Below are 10,381 nucleotides of genomic sequence, written 5' to 3' on the forward strand. Positions count from 1 at the left end.
GTTAATAAACGTTATTGGTTGAACATACTTGAGTGTACCTCCAGTACCTATTACACCGTACACCTCAAATCAATAAAAAAAATGGAGTGATGGATAAAACAGTGCACAATTTTTCTCTACAATTGTTCCTTAACACCAGAACTACCGATAGTTAACACGAAGCTATTTCTACCAAAACCAGTGAAAATGACTGGTCTTTAAAAAATACGTAATAATAGAACAGTTTTATATTTATTGATTTATTACTTTCTTACAGAAGCAATTCCATGTTATGTAGTAGATTTTTGGTATTATTGATCCATCCGGGACAATAATCCCTAACCGAGAGTTGACACATTTATAAAATTGTCGAATCAGTCATTTTGACTGCTTGTGGTATTTCTAGCGTTAGCATCTAGCGATCGATCTGAAATTTTCCTGATAACTGATATCATCATATCGAATGATATGCGGTAAAAATTTGAAAAACGTGTGGGAAGTTGTAGGAAACGAGGAAACTGGTTAATTGAAGTTCGATAAACAGATTGCAGGACCCTTTCACGCTTTGACAAGTAGCAGTCATTTTAACTGCTATTGGTATACGTAGCCTTGATACAAAATTATTTTGAGTTTGGATACATAAAAAACAAAATAAAATTCATTATATTATTCTTTTAGTTATCGTTGCGAGAGTCATTACATCATTGCGGAAAGAAAATATAACATGAAGTAGGAATTCTAAAATAAAATTGTAAAACCAGTCAATTTCACTGGTGTGGTAGTTCTAGTGTTAACTTCAGCTAGGATAGAGTTTTAGTCCCTTTCGATTATTTTATTAGAATCATCTTGTCAATAAGATATCTGAAATAAAATAGTTGTTACGATGTTTAGAGGGTGAAGCAAATCTCTGCTTGAGTTCAATTTTCTTGATTACATTTACAAAAGTATGAATTTTCATAAAAATTCGCAGTCTGGTAGAAATGTAAACCCGGCTGAATAACATCGATATGCAAATGAGGTCAATCCTTATGAAAACATAAGAAGAAAATATAGAATCTTCGTTTTCGATAAAATCAAATTCAAAAATGTATCAAATATATATACTTGAATATTGTTAATTCCGGATTGGACGGGTGTAAATAATCGACAAGAAGTTATATAACATGTGAAAATAAGTCAAAAATGAAAAAAATACAATTTCTTTAAAAGACGCATCGCTTATGAGACAAATAAATTCGGAAGTTTATCGTACTCGTATACTAGGACAATTTTTAATTAAATATATCCAAATTCTAATTTCATAAAAATGAAGCCATTTTCGCAGATAAAGTAACTCCCTGCTGATTGTTTGTTCATACCCAGTCTATAATTAGCCACGTTCAAGTATACTTGACAAATTTTCAGACTCGCTTGCTTGGAAACTAAACCACGGACGAAAAATTTGTATCATATATTCTCTTACCATCTTTTCACATGGAACCATCCCATGGTCGTCTGTAAAGGTTATTCGACCGAATCCTGTGTACTGAACAAGATGCAAACAGTTCCCATACTATTGAACTTTAAAACAACTGATTTCAAGCTAATCGAACGATAAATCGTAACCGCGAGAATGCGATTAGGTCACATTGGTATTAGGGTACTTCGTCGAGGACAGCCCTTGGACCTTAAGGGAGTGCCCTGAATTACAACGTTCTAAAACAGCGTCTTTTTGTGATTTTTTTACAATGGAAAGAAAGAAATAAAGTTATTGAATTGTGTGGCATGCTTTTATATATATTTAACAAATACGAAAAAAATTTTTTTAAATAAATAATGAATCCAATCCAATGGCTTTAAAATTAGTGTACTCACAGATTATAATTTCTTATATTTAATTACAATATTTGCATTGACTATTTTATGCTTTGTTAGGGCATACGAAAATTATGTTGATGAAATAAAATAAATAAATAATATAAAAAACATAAAATAATAAAAAAGGAAATTAAGTAATATGTGATAATATAAATAAAATAAAACAAAATAATTAACTAACCAATTTACAAATAGAAACTTTCGAAAAAATTCAAAGAAAATGTTTACTGAATTTGATCCAGAATGTCGGTAGGCGCCACTTTTTATCCATCAGTATGTATCCAAGTTTTGACTATGATTATATTGTTCAAGTTTGGAATTTGATAATTAGTAGTGAAAATTTTGTCAGTTGCATGTCAAATTTTTTTATGTATTTCGTTTTTGATTACATGATGTCAATGGATCAAACATCTAGATTCGCGTCTAATATATCGTTCGAAATCCAATGCTCAAAAGGATGTAAAGATCATTTGTCACAAAAAATTTTGGTAAAGATTATTCGCCAATGAGAAAAAATTATTGGCACCTGCGTTATCCGGAAGGATAGCGGAAGCCCTCCGCGATCCTCCCAAAAACATCTGGTAAGTACCGCCGAAAGGCGACAGTGCCTTACCATTTATATGTATGTTCCACCCTTGTATACGGGAGTGTTAAACGTCTCTCCTTTCATACTACAAAAAAAATTTTTTTTTTTTTTTACGTGGAGGAAAATCTTCATAGACACCTTACACTACCCTAAGTGTAGGTGGACAGAAGGTAGTGCCGGATTCTTACCGGCTAAAACCTCCACGGGCGGGACGACAGTGGGAATAGTGTTGTGCGAGTTGATCGTCGAGGCGCTGTGTGCTTAACACCAAGCACGTTTAACCAAGTACTCTCAGAAAGTGCATCCATCAACACCACACGCAAGGGAGGGGCTGGCCGCTTGCATGTGTAGTGTTCCTTTAATAAATGCTGTATATGTTTCTTTTAATAAGAAACTTCCATTCTCTGGGAAGTGTTCGGCTGCTCCTCTGTATGCCGCGGATTCGAATTCGCGACGCGCCGTCTTCAGTTCTGGGCTTTAACGAGCGTAGCTGCTTGCCCCGCCGAGCTTCTAGCTGATTGGAAAGTATTTGATTCTTAATGTGGCAATGTATATCATAGGAAGTGTTCTAATTAGCCTCTTGAGGGAGATGTACTTTTTTCATAGCCCTCTCAAAATATAAGGGGCAAAGGTAAATAATTCCCTTAATTAAAAGTATTATTATTAAATCTATTATAAAGCTCTTAATATATTTTTGCTGCTATTATATTTCTTGTAGTAAGAGTAGTGTTGAGAGGCAAGGAGAGGATCCTGAGTGCCCTACGTAATGAGGAAAATTTAGTTTTGGGCCATGTGCAAAGGTAAGGTCAGAGTCTAACGGTTCACTGTCAGGTAGCGTGGAATGACGTGGATTTGGGTATGGCTGTTGTCACAGCATCGTCACCGAACTTCACTGGTTCATCGTCCTCAGATCAGTCAACATATCTTCGTTAGTTGCCATCCTTAGATAAGTCAACATCTTCTTGACTGATTGTCCATCTTTAGATCAGTCATCTGTTTAACTTATATCTATACCCACCTGGCATAACTGTCTATGTCGATAAAGTTGCTGGAATAAAGTGTACGTTGTAACTTGTTATTCTCAGTGTTATAATCAATTCAACTACCTCTATTGGCCTAAACGAAATAGAGAATCGATCATTTCGTGACGTCGGTTGTCTAATTGTAACGAGAATTTACGACTCCCGTTGGCGCGCTTCCTCGCGATCGCGTCTCCCCGCGAACGATCGATCAGTAACTATAAGATATAATTTATTATTATCTACAGTAAAACAATATTGCATTCAAAAAGATAATGTGACAATTTGTTTTAAATTCATTAATTCATATTTACTATACGACAGAAGTTAATTCAAAGCACAACTACCTTTGGAAATATTTAAATTTCTGCCATCGGTAGTTTTTGTTGCGGTAAATTTTTCATTAAAGAATATCATCTAATGCGATATATTTTAACTAAATTTAAACGTGTCTTCGCAAACCATGTACCTGTTAATAGTCTCTCTCCATGTGTTTATATGACATAAATATTAATACAGTGGATTATAAATATTACATTGTCCGAAAAGTTTCTTTCGTTTTATAAGGAAATAATAGAGCCACAACATTTTTTGCTTTGTATTTATTTATTGAATTACGTATAAATGATGTATGTTCTAACAGAACAAAATGAATTTTAATTTATATGTAAGAATTCGTAATTCCCTCCATTCCAATATGTCACATTAATAACTTAATTATTGTATTTGTCGTTTCAGGTGAGTAACATTGAAATTTGTTATGGACATCTCGTTGATCACGTCGCATTGAAATAACTAAGTCATAACTGAAGGTACTGTCGTTATTAGCACGTTTGTTTATTGTGTAATATCGGTATATATTAAAGGTGTAATTTTGTCCGATTAATTATAATTTATTAATAATGGATCGAAAATACAGATATTAGTTAGACAGAGAAACGATGTTTGATTAACAGGAAAACTAAATGCAACGCTCGTATTTACAACAAATAACTTGACAACTATTTGGTAACTCTCTCTCTCTCTCTCTCTCTCTCTCTCTCTCTCTCTCTCTCTCTCTCACTAGCAATTCTACACTCGACAACATTCGCAACTCAATTCTAACGACTCTATGCTTCGACGTCTCGATCAACTCTGACCCTCGCCAATGCATTCCTGCTCGGTCGTGCTCGCTCTTGCTCTCGTCCTCTCTCACACACACACACACACACACTTTTCGGCTCACATACTCTGGCCTCTCGATTGCCACTCCTTGAAATATGAAACCGTACTTCTGTTTTGACGCTGCTTATCTTTTCTCGCGTCACTGTTACTAGGCGCTCTTGGATGTAAACAAACCACAAAAAGACGGCGTACACGGTGTTTTCTAATTTCAGCCGATCTCCAATCAAAGCTATTCTACGATATTACAATCGGCCTTTCCTGACAATCACATCTGCCCTCAGATGTGCTCATCGTCGCTGCTCGCACTTACATCACTATCGTTAACATTCCACCACTTCATGTGATCGGCTGCCGTGATCCTGCTGCTCTCGCTGCACTACGTATCGGTCATTTCGCAGGACCTTTACTTTTAGTTAAGGAACTTCGGATGCAGCTTTAGTCGGGGAACGCCCTGCGTCCTCTCGATCGCCACTAGATCTCCCGTCCTGTATGCTGTCGCCTTCTTGCGTCTCTTGTTATACGTCCACTTGTCTCGGGCTTGGATCTCTTCGATCCGTCTCTTTGCGTTTGTACGCAACTGATCTCGTTCCTCTTGGAACACCGCGGCCTGTTCGTCCTCGATGCTACTGCTCCTCTTTCGCTCTTCCTCTATCTTCCTCTCCGTTGTTTGTTTACCCATTTCACTCTTGTCAGGGGCTTTGATCGTCGTGGCAGCATCGTAACATTTTCGTAGGCTCGGTTCGTACATGGAAGACGTTAACAACTTACCATCTACCGAGACTATGATCTCTTCTTTTTCAAAGGTCTTCACGTTCATCGTGTCCTCGACAATCCCATCGTCGTCCTCGTCATCCACATCCTCTGTATATCGATATTATTGGAGGGATTCCGCACGTGCGACTTCCCTTGTCTTTTCGTTCGCCTTGCATTCACTCTCTTCGAGTCTATCCGAAAACTTGAAACAACCCTCACACCCGCAACGCTATCCTTCTCAGTAAATTCGCAAATATCATCAACAACATCCTGTTGCTGTTGTTTAGCCAGATTCTTCCTCCTCGTGATGTTCGCTAAGTCCTCCTGCTGGCCGCAAGAATCCGACGAGGACACCATCTCTTGGTCCACTTTACCAATCACCACGTGTCTTGCCACTATTCTCCGTTCCTCCGACACTTGCTGCACAGCTGCCCGATACTTCTTCAAAACTTCTGCTAACTCTTCTTTATTTTCTTCCAATTGCGACAGTAGCTCAGTTCGTTCGCGACTAGCTACATTAACACGATCTTCTGCTTCGGAACGTTGCCGCAGTACTTCCTGCAACGAAGCCTGCGTCTCATTGGGTTCTTGCTCCAGTGCCTGTTTCGCTTTAACTGCAACTGCTCTAGCGCATTCTGCATCTTCTAACTGGTTCTTCAGCTGTCGTAAAGCTGCTTTACCCGTCGAGTCACCTTTCGATCTCTCCAGCATCGTTTGAGCGTCTCTTAGCAATGCTTTGGTTCTCTTCAAATCTCTTTTTAGCCTATGTTGCATGTCCTTAACGTGTGACAAATCTATCTCACTCGCCTGTGTCTCTACATCTATCTTGAGGACTTCCGGACACTCATCGGGATTTTCGTCCTTTATTCTACTAATAAAAAATTCTCCCCCTTTTATACTTATTTCAACAGTGTCCAAAAAGTCTGCGCCAATAATAAGCGAATGTTGCATCACTGTGTCTGGAACTACGTGTATGGTTATACAGTACGACTCATTGTCTATAATAATGTTCGTGGAAAATTTCCCGAGCGTAAAATTCCTTCCGTAACCGACACCGCCAAATCCAACGATTTCCCGACTTAATCTGGGCGCTCCGATTTTCACATGCTGATCTGCTCGCATTAGAGTCAGCTCACTACCGGTGTCTATCAACGCGCTCAATTCGAAATTTTCCATCTTAACATCCTTACCACGCCTTGTTTTTAACGACCGAAACACGCTGTAAACTTTTTTTGAGGGCTCACCCAAATTGTCGCAACTTGATGCGATGTGTCCGTACTCCCTACATTTGAAGCATTTAGGTCCTCTCGACTTGCTCGGACACTCCGCACACACGTGCTCCGCATCACCGCAATTGTAGCATCGCGTCTTCCTCGCATCTCCAGATCGACCGGGTTCCTTGTTCCTCTCGGTTTCGGACAGCTTCGCCACCGGCTTTACCCTGTTACTCTTCGGCTCCTCAAATTTCGTCCTCATCTCCATATCTCTTTTTATCGCTTCATAGCGCCTGAAACGCTCTTTTAATTGCTCGATATTCCTGGCTCCGTATAGCACAGTCTTGTTCGCGACCTCGTCGGGAATGCCTTGAATAATGTAGTCTATCAAGGATTGCGTATCAACCCTTCCTTGTTTTGCAATCCCGCACATGTGATACATATATTGTTGCAGACTCTCATCTGCTTTCTTCTTTCTATGGTATAACTCGCGATGTATCTGTTGGTCGCTTACTACATTTTCAAACTCATTCCTCAACGCCTTTTTTAGCTTTGCCCAGGACTTCGCGCATCGTTCTTGTCGTACGAAGGCCTGAGCGGAGCCTGCGAGTAATTTCTTAGCATAGGCCACCATGTGGGCGTCTGACCAACCCCACACTTCTGCCATTTCCTCGAAGTCTTCCACCCACTGATTTACACTCAGCAGATCATCCCCGCTGAATTTCTCTAATGAGTCTTCTACGTCTTTAAGACTCAACATCGAACCGACGCATACCTTCTGGTGATACTCATCGCGGTCCTGATACACCGCTCGCGTGCCTCTCCTGTATTCTCGCGCGCCTTGTTTATCGTCCTCGCCTTCACTTTCGTCGGAGCTCTCTTCTTCCGACGATACATCGTTCCCTTCTAGGGCCGCCTGTAGCCGCGCGCGTAGTTCGGATTTTCTTCCCGTTACCTTCAACCCCAAGCTAACGAGACGCGCTCTTAGCTCTTTCGTCCTCAGCTTCTTGAGCGTCAAATCCTCTTCACCCGACAATCGTTCGTCTTCAACGTTTGCCTATTCTTTTCTTTTCTACTCCCGCACAAATAGCTCCGTTAAATCGTGTCGTTTCTCTGTCTTATTCAATCCCGGCTGAGCCCCCACTTGTAATATCGGAATATATTAAAGGTGTAATTTTGTCCGATTAATTATGATTTATTAATAATGGATTGAAAATACAGATATTAGTTAGACAGAGAAACGATGTTTGATTAACAGGAAAACTAAATGCAACGCTCGTATTTACAACAAATAACTTGACAACTATTTGGTAACTCTCTCTCTCTCTCTCTCTCTCTCTCTCTCTCTCTCACTAGCAACTCTACACTCGACAACATTCGCAACTCAATTCTAACGACTCTATGCTTCGACGTCTCCATCAACTCTGACCCTCGCCAATGCACTCCTGCTCGGTCGTGCTCGCTCTTGCACTCCTGCTCTCGTCCTCTCTCTCTCTCACACACACACACACTTTTCGGCTCACATACTCTGGCCTCTCGATTGCCACTCCTTGAAATATGAAACCGTACTTCTGTTTTGACGCTGCTTATCTTTTCTCGCGTCACTGTTACTAGGCGCTCTTGGATGTAAACAAACCACAAAAAGACGGCGTACACGGTGTTTTCTAATTTCAGCCGATCTCCAATCAAAGCTATTCTACGATATTACAATTGTTATATCAATAATTTCATTAGAGTAATAGGACGCTTGATTCATAAATATTATAGGAATGCTAAAGGCAAAATACGAAAAGTTTAGAATTATGAACATAGTGTACAGTTAAAATTTTCTGCAGCAGTAATCGATAATTATGTGGAAGTAATAATTAAGAAATTTATTTCATTCGATATCTAAGACCAAATAACAATACTTCTTAAATTATAGCAGCGATATCGAATATGAAATTGTTTTCAATTCAATTATCAACTAAAATTATAGTAAAATAAATATAGATAATAATAATAAAGAAATATAGAGAGACAAAATATATGTAATAAAAAAGTTAGTAGCATCTCCTAAATATTTATTGTGAAAAACCTATTGACTAAGTACAACTATGATACAGAGAAGTAGGTATAAGTATATATTTTTTTTTAATAACCACTGCTGCAGGGCACAATTTTTTCTTCTCTAGGTCTTGGCTGATTTTGTGTGCTATCCGATGATATTGTTCTGTTGAATGTCGCTTCCGAAAACCGAATTGATAATCTGACGTTATATTCGAATCCTCGAAAAAGGAATGAAGTCGTCCGATTAGCATATTCTGAAAGAGTTTGGATAAATTTGACGGAAGAGCGACTGATCAATTTGAATTTGCTCGATGGATTGGCTTCCTTGATTTAAGAATAAGAGTAATGAGTGACAATTTCTAAAGCTTTGAATAATATTTAAGGGGAAGGACTGCGTTAAATATGATAAATATGACAAGTCCTTAAGGGGATGTCCTGAATTAGAATGTTCTAAAATAGCGTCTTTTTGTGATATTTGTTAGAAGGGAAAGAAAGAAACAAAGTTATTGAATTTCGAGGTATGGTTTTCTATATATTTAACGAGTACAAAAAGTTTTGTTAAGTAAAAAGAAAAATTATAATAGATTTCTAAGCCTATTTCATGGGCTGCAGTTTTCAATCGGCGTGAAAGATCCACCTTGAAATCCTTGACTGAAACGAAAAACCAAAAAAGGATTAAATTATTCTATATATATTTTTCTTCTCGATGAACTAAAAAAGTTCGTCAAGAAGTTCATTTAAATAATCATTATAGCACCTTAAAGTCTATTTTTTCTTTTTAAAAAACACATTTTTTTTAACCCGTCAAAATTTGTAAGTTCGCGCTATTTTCTGCCTTCTTTTTAGTTCTGCAGTCTGCTACAAGTAGTATACCAATAACTAATTTTTTCTGCGTTAGTTTTACTCATATTGTTAAGAACGATGGAAATAAAATAATAAGAAGAGCCTATCACAAGGGACGTTGGAACGTGTACGCAAATGAATAGTTAATTGCATGAAAATTCTTAATTAAACTCTTTGCATTAAATACTTTCACGTGACATTCCTTTTCTATGAGAAAAATTTGAATTGATACTAAATAAATAAGGTTTTAGCGTGGATAATGATTCTGATGTAACTATTTTCATTCGTACAACTCATATGTTATTTGTAATTGTTTTTAAAATGATTTCGAAAGTTAATAGAAAGTTGTATACGTTTTTATTTTATTTTCTGATTTGAATTTGTACAAAATTTGTCAAAGGAATTATCTTCTTTGTCGAAACTGAAAGATTAAAATATAGCACCTGTCCATTCCTTAAAAATTAATTTACATACAAAATGATACTCATACATACATATCTGTATTTATCATATTTCTTAATTATTTTACTGTTTCGTTATGGTACATTTCAGTTTTTGTATTAGACATCTTTAAATTAATTGCAAAATGCTATTACTAAAATATTCATTACTGTTCTGCAGACATATTCAATTGTAAAACGAATAAAGCACGACTTGATCTTGTCTAATCTCTTTTTCACTCTTTCTTTCTACAAATTTAATTTTTTTTCCATTCAACTTGCGTCTACTGATTCAGGTATCTACATTCCTTTTTCACAGCGATCAAATGTATTGCTTTTGAGTTCCGATTATATTGTGACAGTTTACTTACCGTGAAGAAATATCAGGTCTCGTTCCGATAGCTATACATTGGGTTGGCAATTAAGTCATTGCAGATTTTGTCATTAGGTGCTGGTATTCGGTCTTATCCGGTGTCA

At 37.6% G+C, this 10,381-nt stretch overlaps 1 long non-coding RNA gene and 1 other non-coding gene across 2 annotated transcripts; one reads left to right on the plus strand and one right to left on the minus strand.

Annotated features, from left to right (window-relative positions):
• Positions 1-2,406: 2,406 nt before the first annotated feature.
• LOC126875618 (U6atac minor spliceosomal RNA) lies at positions 2,407-2,513 on the minus strand. Its single transcript, XR_007693588.1, has one exon. It is a non-coding gene; the product is annotated as a U6atac minor spliceosomal RNA (small nuclear RNA).
• A 5,830-nt stretch (positions 2,514-8,343) lies between these two features.
• Positions 8,344-10,166, plus strand: LOC126875463 (uncharacterized). The gene is made up of 3 exons (XR_007693468.1): positions 8,344-8,681; positions 8,747-9,139; positions 9,468-10,166. It is a non-coding gene; the product is annotated as an uncharacterized LOC126875463 (long non-coding RNA).
• Positions 10,167-10,381: the final 215 nt, after the last annotated feature.

Source organism: Bombus huntii, chromosome 18 (genome assembly GCF_024542735.1).
Source record: "Bombus huntii isolate Logan2020A chromosome 18, iyBomHunt1.1, whole genome shotgun sequence".
Taxonomy (NCBI): Eukaryota; Metazoa; Arthropoda; class Insecta; order Hymenoptera; family Apidae; genus Bombus; species Bombus huntii.